This window comes from Lepeophtheirus salmonis, chromosome Z (assembly GCF_016086655.4).
Source record: "Lepeophtheirus salmonis chromosome Z, UVic_Lsal_1.4, whole genome shotgun sequence".
NCBI classification, from domain to species: domain Eukaryota; kingdom Metazoa; phylum Arthropoda; class Copepoda; order Siphonostomatoida; family Caligidae; genus Lepeophtheirus; species Lepeophtheirus salmonis.
In genome coordinates this window covers 10843105-10868518 of record NC_092584.1, presented here as the reverse complement: position 1 = coordinate 10868518, position 25414 = coordinate 10843105, and the positions used below count along the sequence as shown (strand labels likewise).

General features: G+C 28.2%; 1 protein-coding gene and 1 pseudogene across 1 annotated transcript in view; one reads left to right on the top strand and one right to left on the bottom strand.

Moving 5' to 3' along the window:
* LOC121130460 (uncharacterized) overlaps positions 1-25414 on the bottom strand; it is a 274370-nt gene that overhangs the window by 207017 nt on the left and 41939 nt on the right. The window lies entirely within an intron of this gene.
* Positions 9726-10836, top strand: LOC121130520 (tyrosine-protein phosphatase non-receptor type 1-like; annotated as a pseudogene).

Here is a 25414-nt window from a genome sequence, read left to right as displayed (position 1 = left end):
AGTATGCAGAATGGGAGAATATGTCATTAGAGGATCTTTAACCCTCTATGCCCCAAATTATGTTAGAATTAGATTTTTAAATTTTTCTTCCATATATGAAGTTTATTTTGTATAACTTACCATTTATAGCATAAAAATAAAATATTTCAGTATAAACGTGTATTTAATTGATATGCCCCAAATTTGGTACATAAGGCACACAGACATGTATAATAATATGGTCAAATATGTCACATTGGGCATAGAAATGCAAAATGTCATAATATGTATTTATTAGTAAATAATACTAAAAATAATATGATTACATGAGCACATAACTCGCAGGATTCATAGCACGAAATTGTTAGAGCGTATGATGAGCTATCAAAATAAGTGTACACCTATCAATTTGTAGATGTAATTGAAATGCCACGCTTGTTTTTGCGAAATACACATCAGTGTCAGAGTTGTTTCAAACGTGTACTTAACCGCTATGATAAGTTTCTAACAGATGCATTCACAGTTATTTGCTATATAAGTAATTTTCCAAATGTGCCCAATTTGGCACATTGGGTCATATAGGCTTATGAAATCTCAAAACTACAATAAGTGTGTCGAAGTAGAAAAATCAAATCAAATTCATCGTGTAACGTTCTTGGAGTTAAATAATACGACTAAAAATAGGAAGAGTGATTATCTTATTTTACTTCAGAGTCAAGTAAAAGAACTCGAATAGATGTATCCGTAAAACTAGAATCTCTAGAAGTTTACGAAAGTCTTATAGAAGAAGAAAAAAAACTAGACGAAGACAATCGGGCGATTTTATTTTTCTAATTTAATATGCAAATTACCATTGACTGATGAGCAGCTATGATATCTAGATAACTGTCTTTCTTCATGTTTCTGGGGTAATCTCGAACAGTTCTTATCCTTGTTTAAATGCGTTGAATAAACTGCATTACCAAGAAAAATAAAGTGTCTTGAAGTGGAGAAGTTGACTTTACTAAATGCTTTCAGTCAAGAGAGGAAATTTTTTTTCCATTTTTTAACCGAGCAAAAGTCATATGACAGGAAAAAGGAATCAAATCACCAAAATTGAAGTTTGGAAGATCATTTGGGAATTTTCCTCTTAGTAAAAAATACAGGAAAAGATTTTAAAAATTAAAAAATTTTAAATTAAAAGAACCTATACTACAGGATACTCGTGAGAGTGTTTAACACGGGAAATCCAGACATTAAACAGGGATATTAAGCACTCAAAGTCGTATCAACGGGACAAAGGTATGTTATTTGAAAAAAATACATTTTTGTGTCAACGTAAAGGATCTCAAAAATGCAGAAATCAGAGACATAGCTAAATTGAGTGCTCATCAAAAAATAAGAAATGATTACTGTGCTAGAAAATTGGACAATTTGGAACACAATATCTAAGAATATTTGACTCAATAATAAAGATCACAGAGAGAAAACAAAAGCAGATTGGAGATTGGATTTCAATAGGTCCTAAGAATATGTCAACGTTTGAAGTTGGACAACATGCCCGAACTCGAAATCCTAATATGGGAGAATGGGATTTTATTGGTATGATTGATTCTATTCGGGGAAATAATAGATACAGGGTTGAAAGTGGACGGATGTATTTGAAAGATGAGTGGTTACTCAAGACCAAATACTGATCAAATCTAAATAGAAGTTGATAATTATAAATAGAACGATACATCACTATATTAATTGTGTTACTACCTATGTTAATAAAAATGATGGTCATATAATATACTAAAGTAAATTTTCTAATCTTAGCGTTTGTTTACCAAAAATATATAAAGTTAAGTTCATGTTCTAATTTACATCATAAATAATTAATGATATCTAAATATTTTTTATTCAGTATTTACGTATGACGTCACTTTAACAAAAGTGGTTGATACTTATCATCACACAGCATTAAACTTGCATTTAAAAGATCTAATATTCTAAGTATTAAATTAGGGTTAATCGCTTGTAGAATATACGTTTTTACACTCAGAGGAGTAATATCTATTGATTAAATATCTCAACTTTTCCCATCAAATCTTTTTGCAATTAACTCCTTGTAAGTATTCAGTCACCTTAATATCAAACTGCTACATAAAAATATATACTTACTTTTGTAGTTGTTACAGTGGACAAATAGCGAATGAACAGTGATGCAAAAAACATAACCTGCGGATATGTAAAAATAGAAGAAACCTAAAACGAACGTGATAATCCTGACAATTTCAAGAATGTTTTGGAGGAGAATAGCTTAGCTGTTTTATTAAATCAGCTGCAAGTAATCTTGAGAGGAAGGAAATAAATATAAATCCCCCTCTTCCTATATAGACATCGACATTGGAAAAATAATAAAAATAGATTTATGTTAAATTTAATTTTGTTAAAAATGACTTTTCCACAAAGATTATTGACAATATATTTTTAACCTAGTTATAGTAGATGAAATTTTATACTATAAAAATACAAAAATCACATAAAAACAAATTACATTTGGTAGATATTTTTGTGCAGACTAAATATGATAATTTTTTGTACTGATAAATCCAGAATAAGAGCACTTAATAGAATTATTTAGAAAGGGTGTTACCCAAACCATCTTTCATCCAACAGTGCTGCGTTGGTGCTCTCCCTCTTTGGAGTTAAGATTATTATTTTGAAAAACCCATCCACCAGGACTCTCACTGCTTTCTCCATTCTTTTGCACTCCCTGGAGTCGTACGCCAATGTCTGCATCTGATTACAGTGACAACAGAGGCTCAGATCATCATGAAATACTCTCAGCCTGAAGTAGAGGGGCGATGCTATTCTATACTTCGTATACCTTTGTTTCGCTGTTAGTAAAGGGTTCCATATTGTGTTTACATATTCTTTTGTCTTTTCTTTTCCCTTGGAGCCTTCATAAAAATGTGGAGTTCATCTGGACTTGGATCTTGCAAAAACAGTCTTCTTTTGATGGAGCGATTTGGAAGATTCATAGCCATGTTCATGGGCTTAGGTCTTCTGGTCGGGATGAGTGAGTACTGAAGGGACCACTTCAGTATCGCTATTGCAGGGTGAATAGTTTCGCTGCAGTTTAAAACGGTATTTATATTATTTAGGGCAAAATTGCTGCAGTTTAAAACGGCATTTATATTATTTAGGGTAAAATTCCTTCGTTTCACTAAATAACTGTATTTTTACCTACAAAGATTTTTGTACTAGTCTTTTTGACCCATGTATAATAGATGATACTTTATGCTATAAAAATACAATTATCAGACATCAAAAACAAATGACATTATGATTGATATTTTGCATTGACTAAATATGATTATTTTTTGTACGCATAAATCCAGAATAAGAGGACTTTCATTGAAGAAACAGGATATTTATAAATACAATTATATATAAAATGCAATATTGATATAACTAAATATTACCCTAAACAACTTTCACCTAAATTAAAAATATATATGCACCAGTTTAAGACAAAAAAATTAAAAAAATGTAAAATTTTGGTCAAACAAATGAAAAAATGTTTTGAGCGATGATAAAGACTTGAATAAGAATTTATTGCAGTTCCCAATTGAATTCAAGAGTAACTTCCTAAAGTATTCTTGACAAGAAATAATTTAAGATCAAGAATTAGAAAAATGTCTATTTGAGGGAAAATTAATAATTTTATTTATTTACATAAGAAAAATAACTTTTTTTTCTCGTAAAAGTAAGACTTTTTGTCAAAAATAGTAATATAGAACGGACCGTTCCTTGACACAGTATTAAAACCATATTAAATGCTTTTCCAAATTAAAAAAAATTACTCTTCGTTTCAAATTATATGTCAGAATTACGTATTTGAAAGTATGTTAAAATTTATTTTCTAGTTACATTTGTCTTTTGATATTGACAACTCATGATGAAGCGGCATCTAATCTTAGGAATCCAGAGAGTGGTAGGTCTATTTCATATTATCCATTGAATAAGAAATTTGACTTAGATATAACACATAGTCTAAAAAGTTCCACACTTCAAAAATAGATGGCGCTATTCAACTCATTTTCAGTGTGTATGACTCTTTTAAACACACCCATAAAAATTTCATGAAAGTCTGTTCCTCAGATTTGTGATTTATTATGCAAAGTGTGGTGCTACTTTTGTTATTTTTAAAACAATGGATCTAAAAAAATTGTATTTTAATTTTACACTACTTCTTGTTGGGACAAAACACCGTTTAAGCTAAGCCATTGCATAAAAAGGTGTTATGAAGACTTCCTTCCATACAGCAAAATCATAATTTTAAAACATACCTACGTAAAAAAGCCTTTTTTTGAACGCAAAAAAACATGGTTTTCTTTTATCCCATCAGGAATTTTCAGACCATTTGTGATATATATGTATAAATATTCTTTTAATAATTGGACATTTATAATTGATATGTATGTTAATGAAAAATTAGTTGTTCGTTTGTTAATTAGTTATGTATTAAATTATTCATTTGAACAATAAAAGTAAAGATCAGGTATAGGTTAAATTGAATTACATAGTATCTATAAGATAAATCAATTAGTAATAAATTATTTAAAATATAAAAGGCAGATTTTTTAACGGCACCCATTGTATAATTTATCACTATAGAGAAACTATCTTTTCTTAATTTTTACATAAATAAAAAAATCCATATCATAAAAAAAAATATTAAAAACAATAGCGTATTTATCAAACCGTTAGTAATTATGACGGATGTTAAGAATGTGCATTTTTGACAGTGCAAACAGAACATGGTTCTTAGTACTTGGAACATGGTACATGTGTACTTAATACTTCAGAAATAATACTCTAATGCAGGGGGTTGTTACCCCTAGGAATTATATAATCACCTAACAGGTGATTTCACTGTAGTTTTCTCTTCGTATGACGACTGAACACCTATCTACACAAATTTATTTTTGAAAACAGTAAACTACAAATAACATTCAATTACTCTTTTTAACATGATGTTGTGCACATAACAGTATTTCATGTCACCTTGAATATTATAAAGAAAATGATAAAAAAAAAAAAAATCGAGAGATCTCCTTACATTGTTTAAGAAAGTTAATGCATTTTTGTTTTTTATTTGACATTTTTTCATTAAGATTTTTATTTAACCTCCTTTCTTCAACGACATTCTTTTTACTAAAATATACATATATTAGGACGGTTTATTTTTTAACTATTGTAGAGTATTCATTCAGCGGAAAATTTGTCATGGGGTAATCAAAGAGACCATGTAAAATTTCTTTGTTTGATGATATGCCCTTAAGATGGCACATCCTGGTAATGTTTGAAAAAAGGCAAACATGAATTTTTTAGTCAATAATTATTTAAAAATAGAAATAAATTATTTGATGTTGAATAAAATCTCTTTTTTAACCATTATTTTACCCATCATAAATATGAATAAAGTTTTTTGATGACCTAAGTATAGCGATAATTTTTTTTATAATTTTTTTTTTTTAGAGAGAGAAAAGATCAAAATAATTGGCGTAGTAAATAAATTTAAGTATTTTTCCAATAGGTGGCTTTAATAAGTAATTATATAAGTACAATCAATGTACGCTAGATAGTGTTAGAGTGGTACAATTTTGTACAAAAACTTTGTATACAGTTTGGTAATTGTTTGACTCAGTACTGTTTGAGTGTGCGTGAAAAATGGACACTAGCAAATATAAAATATACCATACTTATCAGGGTTTCTCCAATAAAGGCGGAAACAAAGACAGGCAGCTGGAAAGGGGAATAGTATGACAGGCAATCATGCGTAAATTTGGTTTTGTCAATCCCTGTTTTAGTCATTTTAATGTCAAATATATTCTATATTTAAGTGCCATAGAGATCCTTTTTTATTTTAAATTAATAATTTTCTATAGATTAAACAAATGCTTTTCCCAATAGTTTTATGCAGAATAAAGTATAATCTAAGTTTAAAGTCTTCTTAGAACAAAAAAAAGTTTCCCTTTTTTCAAATTTGGATGGAGATGTGTGACCTAAAGATGCCTCCATCGAATAATGACATTTTAGGTTGGCTATTTTCTTGCTAAATGACTACAACTTTTCCATATTCGTTTTACTCAAAGTTCATAAAAAGTTGACAGCATACCGCCCTAATTCATATACATATAAGCATAGAAGAATTGTTTACTCCTCTCGAGAAAGTATAAAACACACACTCAATGTCTTTCTCTTTATATAGTACACATTTATATACCTGTTTTTTTTTTTTTTGGTATGAATGAAGTTGTTTTGGTATGACGTTTAATGCTTTTTTTTTGTTCATGTTGGTTTGAATTGTTATTTTCAGAGTTATTGTCTTTCTTTTATATGTAAAATTTGTGAAAGAAATATATAATAGTGATATCATTAGTTGGCCATTCATATACCTGGTTATTTTTTAATAAAATTCTAGCCCTCTCTCTCCATGTAGTAATGAAAATCGTTACTATATATTTTGGGCATGTTACAAAAAAGAAATCAATATGGTAAACCTGAAATTTTGTTTTTGTACAAGTTGCAAATCCTACCAAATTTCTTAATCATACATAATTTTTATTTTCCTTCAATAAGAATAGTACAAAAACGTGTGGGATACCATCCTTACTTAAGTGGTTCTTTTGTTCACCCCCTTCTAAAACCACGAGTTCTCCCACCCTCTTCCTAAAAGCAGAAATTAAATTTAAATTCTATAAAATGTAGGGACCTTTCACTTTTTTCTTAAGAAAATTAATTCATCTTCTCTTGAAACTGACATATTTTTTTATTATAGAAAAACGAAGTTTTCAAATGGTCTTTTAGAAAAAAAGTACCCTTTCATATAGTGACATTTTTTTTAAAAACAAATATTTTTTATTTTCTCTCTAAAATAACCATTTTTTTAAAATTTCGTGTCTCATGTTTCTTGTCATGTCATTTATAGTATGATGGCACGTTATTCAAGTCTACGTGGTTTGTGAATGCCTCATAAATGGGTGATTTTGCATGCTTTTATATTCTTAATTTACATTTAAACTTTTTAACTGCAAGAAAAAATCAAATAACTTACAAAAATCTTTATTTTTTCCAAAATATTAGAACTGATTTTCATAGTTTTTAACTATATTATTACTGTTGTATATTTGGACTACCTGGAGTCATTTACACTCTTTGCCATAAGAAATATTTTTTTTAAAGATGGATCCTGCACAAGTCGTGAATATATAGGCTGCGGTGAAAAAATGCATTTACAAGAAATTGTTGAGTTTCTAAATTGAATTCAAATGCTACTACCCAAAATATCCATGATTAAGAAATATTCAATATCGAGACGATATGGCTGTTATATTTTAAGATACCTCTTATAAAATCCTTACTGTAATTTTTAGGAGCAGAGTTACGTTGGTCCTACCCTTATTTGTCTGTCCATTTTAAAAAGGATTTTTGAAGGGGTCTCATGTAGAAGATGTTCATAGATTATTGCCTAATGCAAAACCAAAGAAACGAGGGGTTTGCCACTATTTTAGTAGATTTAAAAAAAAGAGTTAGATTATATTATTCACGAATTGATCATTAAATAACTTTTTCTACAGGGATTTCCCAATGAACAAATAAATATGCTCTACGGTCTCAGGAGATTGTATTCTCTCTAAAATTTACGGGTTCCTTCAAAATTGTAAGTAGGGTAACTTTCTCTCTCTTTCTTTATTCGTTTGGACAATCATTTCCCTATATATTATGTTCAATTTCAATGGTAACATTAAAGCACTTAAAATTAAGCAACGGACATAAAAAATATTTCTATATGCTGATGATGTGTCAATCATCTTTACAAGATCCCTTTCTGACCATTTGACGCCCTTTCAATACGTGATGTATGTTTTAGACAAGTTTAGATAACAATCTATACTGAAAATAAATTTATTTTAATAGAAGTGATCGTAAGAATAGTTATTCAAACTTCAGATAGAGAGAGTCAACGTCACTGTTAGGAATAATTTTGTTTCCTTGTCTACAAGCACTCGAAATGTCAAATTCTCCTTGTAAACCAGGGGCGTTTAATTTAAAATTAAGTGTTTTTTTTTGTAATTTATAATGTTCCATCCAAATCCCTTGAAATGTTGTGGAGTAGAAGGTGGTTTAACAAAAAATTGTGGGATACATAGTAAAATACATTTTCGAAGTCTACAAGTATTATTGCAAAATTTTGTCCTCCTCAATAAATGGAGTCATGTCATCTTAAATAATGCGTACGAAGTCTTACACATGTTTCTGTCATTTAAGGTCTGGCGTAAATAGAGTCAATTTTACTTTTTTTTTTAAACCTTACTTTTTTTTTTTGATGTAAGAGTTTTGAATATCACATGCACCATTATCAAAATAAGTATATACTTAAAATCAGACAGTTCTATATAAAAAATGAAAATATAATATTTTAACTATGATTATAACCAACTATACCTTGTTAAGAACCCAAACTTATACTTTAAAAGTTTAAAAAAGTATAAATTTTTTTTAGTAGTGTCTTCATCACATATTTACCAATATTTTAAGCATTTTCATTTATTTAACAAGTACAAAATTGATGTAATAATTTATAAAAACATTACAAACTAGATAATGCATTTTTGAATATATGTCGAGAGTGTATTTAATAATATTTTTTGGGGGCAACATTTAAGGCCATTTCACTATTTCTGTTCAACTAAGGAGGATTAATGTTGTTTTTTATGAAATAAAATTCATTTATATAGTATTTCTAAAAGAGGACCTTTTTATATAAAAATTTTAAATAACCTTTCAATTGTCTTTAAATTTTTTCCCTTCGAAAATGAATTAAAATTGTTCAAATAATTAATCAAACAATAACTTTTTTAATTAATATCTAAACTGTATGAGCCTAAAATAGTACATTGGAGACCCCTCATGACAGCCAGCTTTGCATCAAACTATAAATTTATCAGAAAATGAATTATATAAAAAATATCAAATCAAAGACGTTTAATTAAGTTTTTCGGATTTTCTCCTTTTGTCAAATTAACATAAAGGTTTGAAAGATATTAAAAAAGTAATTTAGATACATAAATGTGAAATATTAGCTCATCAATTTATATTCATTAATTAAAAAGACTTGTAATAAAATAAGAGTTTATTGGACGTACAAATTAGAGCATGGAATTATTTTTATTGAGATGTATTAACTTGGAAATCCGCCCTTAATATTAAATGTATATTGATTTAATAATTTGAGGTGCCCCAGTATTAGTTATATTTACATATTTTATGATGTTTAGTCAATTTTTATATTGTGTTTGATAGGGATATAAAATAAAAATTGATTCCATCTAGTAATTATTGTATTTATAATCGATAAAATTTATAATGTGCCTTTCCAGTAAATGATTTTTATAATTACTAATTGTAACATATGGGATTGTTTAAGTCAAAAAATTAAAATGCCAATCAAATTATGTATATTTTACCTATCAACTATTTGTTATATAGGTATAATGTGTAACAAATGTTTTATTTATGCAACTTTTCTTGAGAGCTATTCAACGATTTATAGTATATTTTACCATGGTTACTTTAAAGACATATATAAGTAGTAAAGTAACTGCTCATCCAGGGGGAAAGGAGAAGAAGAAGAAGAAAAAAACACAAAGAGAGAGAAAGAAACAGAAGAAAATATTTTTCTATTAATTTATTTGTGAAAGAGTTGTGAATACTCTAACAATGAAGAGAGGGAAATGTTGATATTTGGCTGAAATAATATATGTATATTGTATTGGAGTGCTCAAGGATGGGAGAAGAAATACTGGAAATAGTAGAAACCGACTCCTGGAAGGAGAACTACAAGCAAATTTGCCTTACACTCAACTGGATCAAGACTTAACTACTTTGAAAGGCTGTGCCACGGAGTATAGCTGCTTGAACCACTTTGGAGATATACAGCCCTACGATCACAGCGGGTTGGTTCTTCATATCCAAGATGTACAAAGTGATTATATCATCCCATCATTAATACAGAATGAAAGGGTCAAACGACAGTACATATATCCCTGCTGAAGGACTACTGGATATAACCATAGGTACTTTTTGTCCCTAGTGTGGCATGAAAACATTAGAAGCCAAGCTTATGTATTCTAAATTACAATATATTAAAAAGCTTGAGAATATTGTACTTCACATCCTGGAGATTCATTCATTTGTAAAGATGCTAATACTAAAGTTGAAAATCTTCAATTTAAGTCACGTAACTACTATATACTCATTAATTTATGGATAACCAATCTTGCTGTCAATAAATAAAGGAGGGTTATAAATTCCAGTATATAGCGTGGTCAGATTTTGGAGTTCCTAGCTATCAAAGTACTTTTCTTCATTTTTTACAGGCAGTTGGACAAACAGGTATTTGAGAAGAAGATTTTGGACCTCCTGTAGTACATTGCTAAGCTGGTATTGGAAGATCTGGCACATTTTCCCTTTTTGATTCTTCTTTAGTTTTAATTGCCAATGAAGGGCCCACGACTGTTATTTAAAATAAATTTTGTTACACCTACGTACATATTACTTAATAAAAACATGGGAAGAGTTAAAATATAGCTACCTCGCACTTGTATCTGAAGCAAAAAAGATAATAAACTATTACAATATTTGTTTAATGATCATGACATCTCAATCATCCCAACTGTGGTTAATGAATATGGCACATCTCCAACTTTGCACCCGCATCGAACATAATCTTTAAAAAGTTGTACAACAAAATTAATCAATGGAGCCATAACTCACAATCAATCAAAAATTAATCATGAGAATGATGTAAACGAAACTAAGGACAACAGAGTTGAAAAAAAGACTCATTTATCAGATGCTGAAATCTAATAACGAAATACGATAATAATTAAATTTAATAAATTATTTTTATAGTGTACGCCTCATTATGCCTTGTGAGTCATAAACGCAATTCAAATTCAAAACTCTTGACGATTAAGTAATACTTTTTATTAATTTATTGAATATCTAAAATTACTTATCAAACCTTTTTTTTTTTTTTTTTTTTGGCAGAAATCCAAGGCTACAATATAGGGCAGCACAATTTGCATACTTTCCACATAAACTCTTCCGACATTCCTTTGAAATGGAGGACTTAAGACTGTTTACATTGTGTTGATAAGTGCAAAAGGCTTTAGCTTACATAGTCATATACAGAGCAAGCACAATGAAGTGGATTAAGGTTTGGGCTTAATGTTAGGAAAAACTCCAAGACGTTTTTTTTTTTTTTTTTTTCAAGTAGGCTTGAACTGTATTGCTCGTATGTGAGGGAGCACCATTCTGCATCCAAACAAAGTTACCTGCACTTTAGGTAGTCTCAAGAAGGGAAATAATTGATTACAGAATAACAAAGAACTTCATATTGATTTATAAATAATACAAAATATGTTACAAACCTTGGTGAAAATTTCATAATATTTGAATTCATCGTTACAGAGCCAGTGGCTTTTGAATTCAAATAAAAACCATTATGACAAATACGCTTTACCCCTTCGAATTGCTTAATATTTAATTTCTCTAATGTTGCAATAGCTGATCTAGCTTTTTGTATTGTTTTTCGCCCATATATATTCTACATTTATATAATACTAACGGGAGTACCCGAAGATGTCTCGGATTGTTAGGTGTTAACGAACAGCCAAATTTTGCTTAAATAATATAAAGTTTCTTTGTTTATACAAAAATAACTCAAAATCCCATGTGCTATTCTCTGTTTTCCATGAGCACACAATCTCGGAGTTACACTTTAAACAGAAATGTACTCCGTTCATATCAAAAATATAACATTGATTATTGATATCATCTTTTAAAAAAAATTGTTTAAGGCACCAAAAACAACAACAAAACTAGCACACTAATAGGCAACTGCTTAGAATCTTTAGCTCAAGAAATGACCTTCTCTATCTTTTTAAATATACATAAATTAAATCCTAGCTTCATTTAATTCCTGCTACAATGTTATATTTAAGATCAAGTTGTAACGTCAAAGAAATTATGTACTAACAAAAACATCCAAAGATCAATACTAACTTAGTTTTATAGGTTAATGTTCTCCCCGATGACATGTCTGTATTTAAAAATCATATATCGTGGATATCACGTCTTAATTTTTTAAAATACTTATCTAGATCCAAATAATAATTAATGTATAAAATTATCTTAACTTAATAAGAAATTGATTTCATCATTATTTTAATACAATTATCTTCTTTATTTCCTTTCTATTCCACAAATAGTAAAATATAAGAAATGGCCTATAGTTGGTCCAAAAAAAAAAGATAGAAAGAAAAAAAGTATACAATTCTAAAATAAGATATTTCTCAATTTACATTAATTGTAATTACAAATTTAAAAAATAAAAATAATTTTATTAATACAAAAACAATAGACAGTATTGTATCGATCATATTTTTTAAGTTTTGACAATTTTGTTCCAAAATTTTGTAACCAAAGCTATAGCGTAAATTCAGAATAAATATCAATGTTTATATACGTTATTGTTGTACAGTGTACCGGTAATATCGTGATACTTGTGCAATATAGACGGTGATATACTTAATTGCTATTAGAACTGTTACTTGGAGCTCTATTAGAACATTGAAAAAGAGGCTCTGCTGGTAACGTACTCCCTTAATTTCTGATCTATCCCCCTTTATTTATTTTTTTTTTTTTTTGAGTTTTTACAAAAATGTAATATATTTTATTTACAGCTGTTTTCATAAATTTTCATAAATTGACTCTTGTATGGTTTAAAATAGTTGACTCTACATATTATCAACTCAAAACAGGTATCAAATAGAGTTTTAATTTTATATTAATCAAGTGAGGATCACAATCGGACTTTAGGTATGGCATAATTCCTCTCTCCAAATTTGTCTTAATTATGTACCTCTAAAATGTATCTTATTTGTTCGATTGATTTTGCAAAAGATTAATGTAATTCAATAGTTGTATATAAATTTACAAACGTGTCAAAAGACAAAACAAAAATTACTTCAATATTGAGTTTATTTTGGTGTAGAAGTTACTTTATTTTTAAACTTATTGTTTGTTTTGTAGTAGAACTGCTTCAAGTGTTGTACCCCATGATTTCTAATACTTCCTTGAGTTCAAAAAAAATAAAAAAGTGGTTTATTTTAATGAAAATGAAAGATTTTATCAATTTTATCATCCAGGGAGTAGAAACCTCAAGTATTATTCAAAAAAATTTGTTTAGTTCACATAATATGAATAAACATATTGAAATAGAAAAACAAAACCTAGTCCAGGAACTTTGTTTAGAATTCCTGTCCTTTAATACTCAGTCATTCATAAGATTGTTAATTGTATATAATAATGTATCATCATTCTCTAAATAATTATGAATGCTTGGTCTCAGGAAAGTACAAAAGACTATATAGCATATGTATGTTTTTCAAATATTTCCTTTCTCTTTTGATATGCAAAGGTGTTGAGAGTGTGTACAAAAGTGTGTCATTCTTTTCTCTCAAAAAATAAGGCATAAAAGAATGCAAGAATGAAAATTGAATGAAAAAACGGCTCCCTCCACCCCACTCCAAAACAAATATTATTTGGACACTTTCAAAAATTAAAATACTGCCACAAATTTTACGACAATGTTAGTATTATGACAATACTGGTATACATTTAAATAGATTTTTAAAATGAGAGAAATAACAAGTCAACATTTTAGTTCCTTATATCCACATTGGATTTTAAATTTTTGCAAACGTGTGTTAAAGAAAAATATTCTCTTTGGATATTATTATTTAGAAATCAATTGCTTTCCTTCAGAGTTATGAACTTTCTACTCACTTAAGTAATTTTAAGTATAAACTATTTGCACTCGATAATTTGAATTAAAATACTTGTATGAATATAAGAGATTGATAAAAAATTATAAAATGAGTTTGGATAAAAATATCTTGAAAATATTAATAATTTTACACAAATTTCGGGAATCAAATTACTACACATAATTCATTATTTTTTTATTAGTTTGCATGTTTAGTAAAACTTGACAATTCAATATGAATATTTTAATTACTTTTCATCTTTTTAGAAAATTTGAGAGAATTGTATTTGCGTTTCACTTTTATCTATTTGTTCACCCTAATTTTTGGCTGTAGTTTTTCTATTCTCTGTTGTACATTATTATGCTTTCCATTAAATGGATGTGTGCAGGAAATGTATTTTCAAGATTAGGATATTTTATACACTCATACTATATGAAATTATGTTTATATCCGTCCTTTCTTCGGGATTTTATAAAGTTAAACATTTGAAGTTAAAAACTTTGAACGTTATTCTATCTGTAAAAAAAATTGAAATAGCCCAGTAAAGGGTTATAGCTTTTATAAATACGAATATTCTATGTACATTATTTAATAGTCATTTTTATCTGGACTACGTATTATTTATCCATCTAAACTGAGCCTGCTAGAGGATAAATATATTCATTTTCTACAATTTTTGTTTTCTTGTGAGTTTTGATTTTTCAAAAGCGTTTATCGCTATTATTTCAATCTTGAAGAAAGACCATCAAACTATAAATAAGTACTCCTCGTCACAGCTGATAGTAAATAAAACATATGCCATCTAAGCTGTTTTCCTTTAAAACATTCTTCAAATTGAAAGGGTTATCATGTTGATTTTCAGGTTGATATATTTTCACATCCCAGGAATGCTCTTGATAAATATCACTAGTTATATGTATAAGTCTTTGTTAAAAATCAGAGAAAACTTGAGGATTAACATCAGAGTAATTATTACATAAAGTCCTTACTAGATACTGAAAGGGATTTGTGTTTATATCTTTCCTCTTGTAGTTGCTTGAGAATACGAATTATAAATAGTTGAAACTACTCACGTAAGGATTTGGGATAAATATCTACGTAATTAGTTATAGAAGTAGGGCTTATGGATAAATGATTCATAGTTACTTGATTACATCATTCTATAAATAATCATTATTAATCGGATATAATTTATTCATGCATATAACTATATATTTTGGAGCTACTTGAGGTTAATCTTTAATAAAACGTAATTACTCTTCTCCTAAACATCAATCAAATTGACAAACCATATGAAAAAAAACCAAAAAAAAAACAACAACTCTGTTTTATCAAAGACAATGTTTTTCCTATTTAATCATCAATTAGGGTTCAATCTTGCAATGTTATGTTTGATAAAATGGGTAAATCATTAAGAGTAAAATTAGACAATTTCCATTAAAAAATAAACTCATTTTTTTAGTAATTAACCAGGTTTTTAATTATTCACATATGCACACACACATAAAATAAAATATGTACAGAATAGTAAAATGAATAAAATATTTTTTTTTATACAAAACATCTCAATAGAAATAAGGAAAATACGTACAAAACATAAGCAACAGTAAAATGGTAGTTGAAAGGCCTCATAGTAAAACAAAATATATAAAAAAGTACCACTAACCTACGATATTTTGACTGAGTATTTTGTACATACAAGAGGGGTCTTAAATGTTTCTGACCTCAAATTCTCATCTAAAATTGTGCTCATAGGACAACGTTTTTCATCATTATAGAGATAGGAGCATTAGTCAGAGAAGTATGTTGAGTTACAATGAGGCTATGTTGAAAATTATACATTAAAAAATCAGAGAAAATGTAGTATATCCTTGTCTGGTAAGAAATTTTTAAAACACCCTAGTGTTGATGATTGTTCCTACATACTTGGCAAATAGGATGCCGGAAGATGTGCTCGGATGTATATTTAGTTATATTTGCAGCCTAATTCCAGGAAAAATCATTCAGTTGATGAATCTTAAACGAAAAAACTGAACATCTTGCAGCAGAATATATTGAAATAGTCTTCAGATCCATACCATTAATCACTTTATTCTCCGTAATACGCTGAAATATGAAAGCTTTAAAGGTTTCAGAAGCAGTACTTATGACTTTTTCTGACTAAACCGAAAAAGAATTTTCCTACAATTCTTTTTAAAATTCTTATTAATTTGGTTTTTAACTTTAAATGGCCTGTACCACATCAAAAATTTACCGAGATACCTCAAACCTGTCTCTTTATTATTGCTAGATAAATATGTCTCTCTGGAGAGGAATAAAATATTAACGTCAAATCTTTAAATTTGATAGAAACAATGAAAGTTATTAATTAATTAATAACAATTAATGCATTCAAAATTCATCGCAATATTTTCAGGTTTATTTGGTAATGAAAAGTAGTTTTGTTAATGAGTTACATCCTATTGATTATTCAAGAGGCTTTCTAATTACTATAGTACTCTATTGATATTATATGTTATGAAGAGAAAGAGGAAGTCACATCAATCCACTCCTCAACAAAAAATCAAACTGTGATGATTTCCTCAAAAGTGAGCCTTGATTACTTTCTACCTAGGATATTTTTTTATTAATAATCATTTATGTTAAAAACATAAAAATTCGTAACATTGTCAAAAGTTTTACCCATTTTTGTACTTAAAAAGATAGATTTTTACTTTACAACTACTGAAATCAAATAGCAATTAATCATTTAAATTCTGATTTTTTAAACTGATTTTATAAGGTGTGACAACGTCTAAATATTGCAAGTCTAAAAAGGGTCCAAAGACTTTGATATCCGTTTTACGTCAGAGCTAACTAGTTCAAGCTAAGTTTAGTATATAATTTAAGATCTATGAAATATCCTTCAAAATGTCTTAAGCAAGAAATTGGATGAAAAGTCCAAGACTTAACTTTTTTCGTTCGCAATAGGAACATTTTTTTAATATTTTTGTATGTATAATTTTAATTTATACACTTTACAGAGCAGAGTTCTGCATACACTTATTATGTCGTTGAATAACTGGAAAGATATTTTTTCTAATTAAGAAGTAGTGTACAATTAAAACACGAAATTGTTTGAGCCATTATCTCTGACGCTACAAAAGTAACGTCACACTTGACGTGCAATAACTCACTAACTAAAGAGCAGATTAACGTGAAATTTTGACAGCTGTCTTTGCAAGGTTAGTAATAACTGAAAATGGTTTTGCCATTTCGTTTGCAACTGTGGTGCATGTTTTTGTCACAAGAACAATGTTTATCCCTAAATTAAATTCGTAATTTGAGTGTCAATAAATAATAAACATGATGCACATACAGGTTTGATTAAATGCTTAAAGAACTATTTTTGTCCCAAAAAAACTCAAATGAGTTAATTCATACTTTCATTCTGTTTCGTTAATTGATGAGAATAGTTTAAAAAATTAGTATTATTTCTTAAATATCTCCTATTAATCAATGAATTACAGAGATAGGGTTCATATTTGAAGAAAACTATTAATCAAACTGAAACCTTCATATTTACCTTCAAGCTATATTTTAACTACAGATTTATGACTTAATTTCCTCAACATTAACGTCCTTTCTCATTAATAGCCTTTAATAAGAATAAAATATGGTTTAAAATGTCAGGAACACGTATTAAATAAGAAATACACTTTTGGGGGCGGAAAAAAACTCGCTGGAATCGTTAATTAGTACATAAAAAAAGTAATTAAAACAAAAAAATAAATCAACTTAGATAATCCTTTATTTTATTGATCCATAATATTAATATTTACGAGTGCTGGATTATACATTTGGGCCTTATCGTGACTTATTTTATGAATATTAATACTAAGTAAGTTGATAGATTAATAATACCAATAAAACATGTGATTATCTATAGCCTTTTTTGTTTTTGATATGTTTAAGTTTCCATCAAGGACATTTATTATTATTGTTTATAAATTCTTTTTCTAATAATTGTCTACTAATAATATTAGTTTGTTGAAAGGCGATTAAGATTGGTTCTGTATAAATAATATAACTCATTGAATGATAATAACACATTGGCTAAAAAGTAGCAGATTTTTTTCTTTCGTTTAATTAGCTTTACTCAAATTATTATTATAATTTTTTAATCATTTTATGTAACGGAGTCCCCAAAACGTTTTTCAAGCAATTATTTAGCTTGAATTTAACTTTTTCCGTCATCAAGCAGCGTTCAAACTAAAATACAATTATTTTTTTGATCCATGGTTACAGAAACAAATAAAGATGCATCACGTTTTGCAATATAAATCACAAACTAAACAACAAACTGTCAAGACATTTGAACAACTGTCTTTTGAAGGTTTCTACTAACTAAAAATTATATTAATTTAAAAAAATGTATGTTTGAAGCCCGGGACTTTTCAGCATATGTGTTATATCTAATACATTTATAATTTTTGTATTTAATATTATGTATAGGACGCAAGAAAAATAAATAGTAATGTACATACCAGGGTTTTTCTTTCGGGATCCTCGTATTTTTCAGGGTTTTACCACATCGAGATATTCATTGAATACAGCATTAAATTATTTCAGAATATATGTTCGTTAAAACTATATTAATTCAGCAAAATTATCTTGTTATTTAATTATTTTTTTGGAGGTCGGATCGGGTTATAGAATACAAAAATCACTACCTCGAGGATCAATAAAATAACTCATGAGTTGCTAGTGATGATAATAAAATGAACAACATTAAAACCAATGGGTAACACTAGCGAAAAAATAAAAAAATAAATACTTAAAATATACAGTATTTATTATTTAAAAACAGATTCCCATAATTAAAAAAAATTGTTTCTTGCGATCCTGCTCAACAACAATGTTCCGGGAACTTAGCAAACCATTTAGGTATACAGTCATTATTATTAGTGCTTGGACTTAACGAAGAAAAACAAAACGTAGAATAACAAAACGTCAATTGAACGACGTAATTGAATGGAAAACGCGATCTGGAGAAATTATTTGCTTTAAGTGAATGTGTGAAGGTTTGCTCCTCCGCTGATTCTATACAAGGAAATATACATGATGTAAATGGACTTCAAAAAAGATTCCTAGATCATACATTTTGTACGTTCTACATTGACAGTTTTTGTAATTTTGACGCTTTTTACGTTTAAACTTTTGTGGGTACACGTTATTTCTTTCAAAATTTTGTCCTAGTACCCTAATTACCTATACCATTGTACTTTTTATATGAGTTAAAATTAGATAGTCGCTAATTACACCACATTATCAATAATGTAATGAATAATACTGATAAAAAAAGTAACTTGTTCTTAATTTTTTTTTTTTTGTACATTTTCGTAAGTACATATGTACATAATTATCAAATTATAACCAAAGTGGATACCCAAAACTTGCAATAGCATTTAATTATGGTTTAATCCCCATTATTTTTAGTTACAAAATTTCATTACACAACCAAACAAGAGCGGACGCAAAATTTGGCCCTCATTCTGCAATAATATCAACCCCCTGGACTTTTTAATTTGAGGCATCATATAGAAGAATGTCTACCGCACCTCTATTTCAAATTAGATATGCTCTCAGCTGTCAGAAAGACAGCATGGTACTTCAAAGATACTGTCTTCATCGTCAGGAGCTGCCAATCCATTTGCCGGTGGGAAGGGGGAAACAAAGTTATTATTGCTTGTGAAGGAGGGCATATAGAACTACTTGCATACCGTTATATATTTTTCCCCTCTTCATTGCCACCAAGGTTGATCTATAATTTAATTTAATTGTGGGACTATAAATAAACGAAAGTTATTGAAATTAATAATACAAATCCATAAGCATTCTCACTAAAATTTTATCAAAACCATAGAATAAAAAACCAAAATTAACATATCACGCAAACATAAAGACAAGAACAGAAAAAGAAAACACTGAACTGTAAAGTTTGTTTATAAAAGGAATATCCGTTCTAAAACACGATGGTGATGTTTCACCATGAGTAAAAAACCAGAGATTTCATAGTTGAAGGAAGTACTTTTCGGATACAAGATATGTTGAGCCTTTGTAATAGGCCCATTAATAGTCTTTTCTTTTTTTTCCAGAGTATAAGGCTAAAAAATCATCTGATAAAAATCGGTAAAATGTTCCTCTAAAATTTTACCCATGGCGCTATAAATTGGATAGAGCGTCTTACAGTCAAATAGAAAATGATTCCACTTATCGTCCTTGCTCCGACGAAAGCCGAATATTCTTTTATCTCCGTAAAAAGCTTTGCTCTTACTTCTAGGGTACTTGATAGTAAATTTGCAGTGTTTCTATTTGTAATCTATTTCATTATTGTTCAAAGCAAACTATTTATAAAAATATGAACATTTTCTAATATATCTATAAAATGACGGATATTTAAATAAAATATTGGAAAATACTTAATAAAGAATAATATCTTTTAAAAAATGTAAAACAAAAAATACTTAAAATTATCTTGCATTTTTATTAAGTATTTGTATTGTATATATGAGTTCATTTATTGAATATATTATAAGGGAAATAAATATATAACGGGTAAAAACCTAAGAATGCACATAGTTTACTATAGGTAAAAAAAGTACTAAAGTTTACTCTGTCTTTAGTGAGCACAAACGATGTTCAATCAGATTTTGAAATTAATTGAATGCGGTATAAAAAAAGTTCACAACTCAAAAGTTAACAATAATGACACAAGTTGAGAAAAATAAATATTTTCTGACCGCTTAAATTACATTTATACTATGTTGTACCGTAATTTTTTTAAATCAGTTGCTTACAACCGCAGAATTTTGAAATGTAAGCGTGTGTTATTTTTTTTTTTTTTTTTCCACCCAAGTTGAGTTATTTATCCTTTTTAGGAAATAATCAGAAAATAATATCCTTTTATACAATTTTGAAATATTTCCTATAATATTTCGTATCTTAAGTATACACTACACCAAGGATACTTTTTCCAATGATATATTATACACGCACATAAAGCATGTTTTTTTGTGATAAGTGGAAATAGTTTCACGATTAAGCATGTCATATTTATCGACTTTTGAATCGATAAAAAATACAAAACGGAATTTTTTTCACCATTTCAACAACAAATTTAAGAAATGAACATTCTTTTAGTTATCTTTTTTTTATGCGAATGTTAAAAATTAAATGAAAAGTAGAAATATATCAGCTGATAATTTTATGAAAGATTAAAAAAAAAAAAAATAATAATAAACGTCATAATGCAATAAGATTACAACAACATATAGCTAAATTTGAACTTTTTTATAGAAAATACAAAGTATCTATCCGTTTGCAATCCAATTATGACCTGAATTTGTCTGATAAATTTAAACAAAAAATTATAATTTTATAAATTTTTATAGGTATCAAGGGTTATGATATAAATGAAAAAACCTCAAAAATATTTTTTAATATCAAAAATATCATAACAATACATTTGAGATCCACTTGGTCCTATTATTTAAAAATAGTAAATATTGATATCTATGTACCATGGCTTTAAAAGTACATTTGGGCGAATAACTATAAATAATTGCACTAGAAATTCATAAAAAATTAATAAAAAAAATTATAAATATAGAAAAATATTTATAATTCCCTTCAAAAACATATTCCTCATATGAACTTATAAAGCATATTTGTTATTTTGATCATAAACTAGCTTATATCATAATGAGGTAGGAGATATAGACTTGGAAATTAATACTACATCTGTTTATTTAGAAGGAGACTTTGAAGTACATCCAGGTGGTAAACGGTTAACACGAAGCCGGTGTTCCATTTCATATAAAATGATTTCTTTTAACTCGGGTTTTAGAAACTGTCTATGTATAAATTAACTTGTACAATTTGTAACTTGTATAAGCTCTTTGTACAAATTGAGAGTAGATTAATGTTTAAACGCCAAATGTGCTCATTATTCCTTCTTTAATTTGTAGATACCTAATAGATACATCAACTTCATTAACCGTCTCAGATTTTCAAGATTGCTTCTTCCTGTAAAGGCAATTTTTTTTAAATCCAAAATACAGAATATTTTTCAAATTCTTTTATTTTATTTTTTCGAAATGAAAAGAAGTGAACAAAAAATAGGATCCCCAGTTTTTGATTTATGTTTTCTTCAATCTGTATTTGAGGATAAGGAAAATTGTGGAAAAATTGTTATTTTCTTTTAGGCATATAACTTCTTAATTTTAAAGTATGATCATGATTAAAATCTTATTTTGAATAAAAGAAGAAAAATACACTTTAGTTATGTCGGTGTTTTGTAGATTCAAAATATTAACACAATTTCTTAGTCCAGAAAAACTTGAAGGTATTTATATTTCATAATAAACTTTTTTTTAAATATTAGTATCTAAAACCTTTAAGAATAAAGTATATTTGATGATACTGTTCTAAAAAAATTAAGGCCATCAATTCCAGCTTTTTATTTAACAGGAGATATAAGTTGTAAGCAATTTTTTGGGACTGAAATCAATATCAACATAAATATATAAGTTTTTTTTCTTTTCAAACGACGAACTTTTTTCTATAGTATTTTTCTTTATTTTTTTCTTATTAGAAAATTTGAATATACAATTAGTAATACAAAACCAATCTGTAAATGACATAAGCAAATTTTTTATATTCATTATCGTGCTATTTAATATAAAATATAATGGTAAATGTCCATAAAAACCCAAAAACAAAAATTTTTTTTTTGCATAGTTGAGTCTTTTCTGGTGAGCCTACCTTGACTGTTGACCCTGTTTACTTCAGGAAGAAATATCAATTAATGACATTTGGTGATGTAGCAAAGGATCATTGAAATGCCTCCATCACCAAGCACCCTACTTCAGTGATGATTTTAGGACTGGTAGTATCCAACAGGAAGAGGATGAATCCTGTGTGATTTCTTTTAGGATACAGGCTAAAAAATGATGAGTATGTCAAAATTATGGACGCCCATGGATGAGATCCATCGTTGGTAATTCTACCAACGTGTTCAAACACGACAAATCACCTACAACATCGCAAACACCATCCAAGAGTTGCGCCAGAGTAACATGCATTTCTGGGCAAAGGACTTCTGACCACCGCAGATACAAACTTGAATCCGCTAGACTATTCCATTTAGGCGCACGTGTAGACAAAGTCCTGGAGGACACTCCACAACAATAAATGTCTTGTGAAGATATCCATCAACAAGCCTTTGACCTCCATGAGCGCCAACTACATAAAGAGGATCTGCGTGTGCTACCACTTGAAGCTCACAAGGGCCGATACATTGACGAAAAAATGTACTTTGTGCTTCAATTAAATCTTATTAAACATGTTTCTTCCATTTTCTTATCTTTTTAAAACAACTCATAGTCATATTACATATGTTATTCGATAGTTGTATATTTTAGTTTATGTGATCGATATTAACAAAATAAATGGGTTATGCAAAAAAAAGGAAAAAAATGATAATAATATTAAGAAAAAACTGACTACACTATTACAAAAAGATTGTCCTTAATACTTTTCAATTTATTCTGCATGTATATTTTATGAGCCTACTAAAAAATGCTTTAAAAAAAAGTAGTTAAAATATAATGAAAAGTCGTTTTATAAAATTTGGGGTACAGAAAATCCCACTTCACTAACAAAGGATTTAATCAAGTAAAGTTTTCAACAATTTTTCATTTTAATTATTTCATTATTTTGAAAGAAATCGCTCCACTTTTCAAATAAAAAAAATTAATTTAATATGCTTCATTTAATTATATAATTCACTTAAATAAAACAGATGTGTTTTTTTTTATATAAACATAGTTCTTCTAAATACATTAAAACCATTAAACACAGCGAAAAATATATAAGTGATTAAATTATTTAACTGGATATTTGAAAATAAGGACTTGATGTAGAGAGTGCGAGAGGTAATTTTACTACGGAATTTTAATTAATTGTAGCATTATTTTTAAGGGACGAATAAAAAAACTAGTATAATCAACTGAAATATTAGTTGATTCTTTCACCCCTAAATTTTTACATTTTGAAATCAGGCAAAAAATGAGTGCACAGCAAGCAAAAGTAATTGATTTTAAGAAACATTTAATTTTATCGGGCAATAACATGTTCACTGGTAACTAGGTGCTAAGACCCTGCAATAACTTATGCACTGCAAGGTCATTCGAAGGGTCTAAGGACACTTGTATATCAAAGCATTTTAATGCTTAGGACATGTGTTTGCTTGTCATAGCATCTAATGACAGAAAGGTGGATCCATATTTCCTTTAAAAAAAAAACGAAAAAGTGCATTATGCGGCATTCTACGAGGTTTTCTGGACAAGTTAAATGCTTTTATAAAGGAGCACTTTAAATAGATTTCCAAGGAGTATATCTACAAGACCAGCACCAGGCTTTGTTCTCGTGTCAAGAATCTAAATGTTTATAAAGGCAATCACATTGATTGATGCTATTCATTACATTGATGAACATTTTCTATCAAAAGAGTTCTTCAATAGCAATACCTGATATTTTATTTATATATTATAAAATGCTTTTGAAGTAATTTAATTTCTGAAAATTGGCTACCACATCTTGTACTGGGTTTTTTATCAATTTCATATATTCATATGTCATCTTTTCTATCTGAATCAATATTATTACTTAGTTTTTGTAAGAAATATTTAAAACAATCAATCACTTGGAGAAAAAAAGTTGCAGTTTTAACTTTTTTCTATAGAAGAATCTACTTTAAGCATTCATTTTGTTACAAAAAATTTACTGACTTTCCAAGATTTTGACTTGTATTAGAATATGTATCAATATCTTTTTAACTGATTTAGTATTGTCATAAAATTGATCTCATTACATGTTACAACTAGTTTTGAACAACTCTATAGGGACACTTAATCACTGACTTATAGCTAGCACACACAACTTCATCAGGAGTACTTTGCCCAAGCAGTCTCTGAGGCTAATATCAAGGAGTAATTGCTTAGCTTGGAAACTACATTGACGTTCTCTTTGACCATACTCTAGATTACAAGTCAAGTTGGTTAAGATCAGGTAACAATTAAATAAATAGTACTACCCGGGGTTGTTGAACCATCTTAACATATAAGAGAATAATTTAGAAATATATTACTTCATTTTCCTTTAGTAATCCTTGCATATCATACTATCAGCATCAGTTAATAACTTGAATTCTTTTTGACCCTGATTTTTTGTACAAGTTAATTCATCATGCGAACAATAATTGGAGAAAATAAGACGGTACAGAATTGATTATTTCTAATAAATTGTTTTTAGACGAAGCATGTTCTATACAGATTGGGACAACTTTTTTTTCATTTTCATTGTTAGTTAAATGATTAGAAAGCATAAAAACATTTTTAGAAACCTCAACAATTACTCAGAAACTATTCAAGTACCATTCCTAAAAACTGAATATAGGAAGTTTATAATACATTATGAATGAACATAAGAGGGGAGGACAAATAAGATGTACAAAAGATATT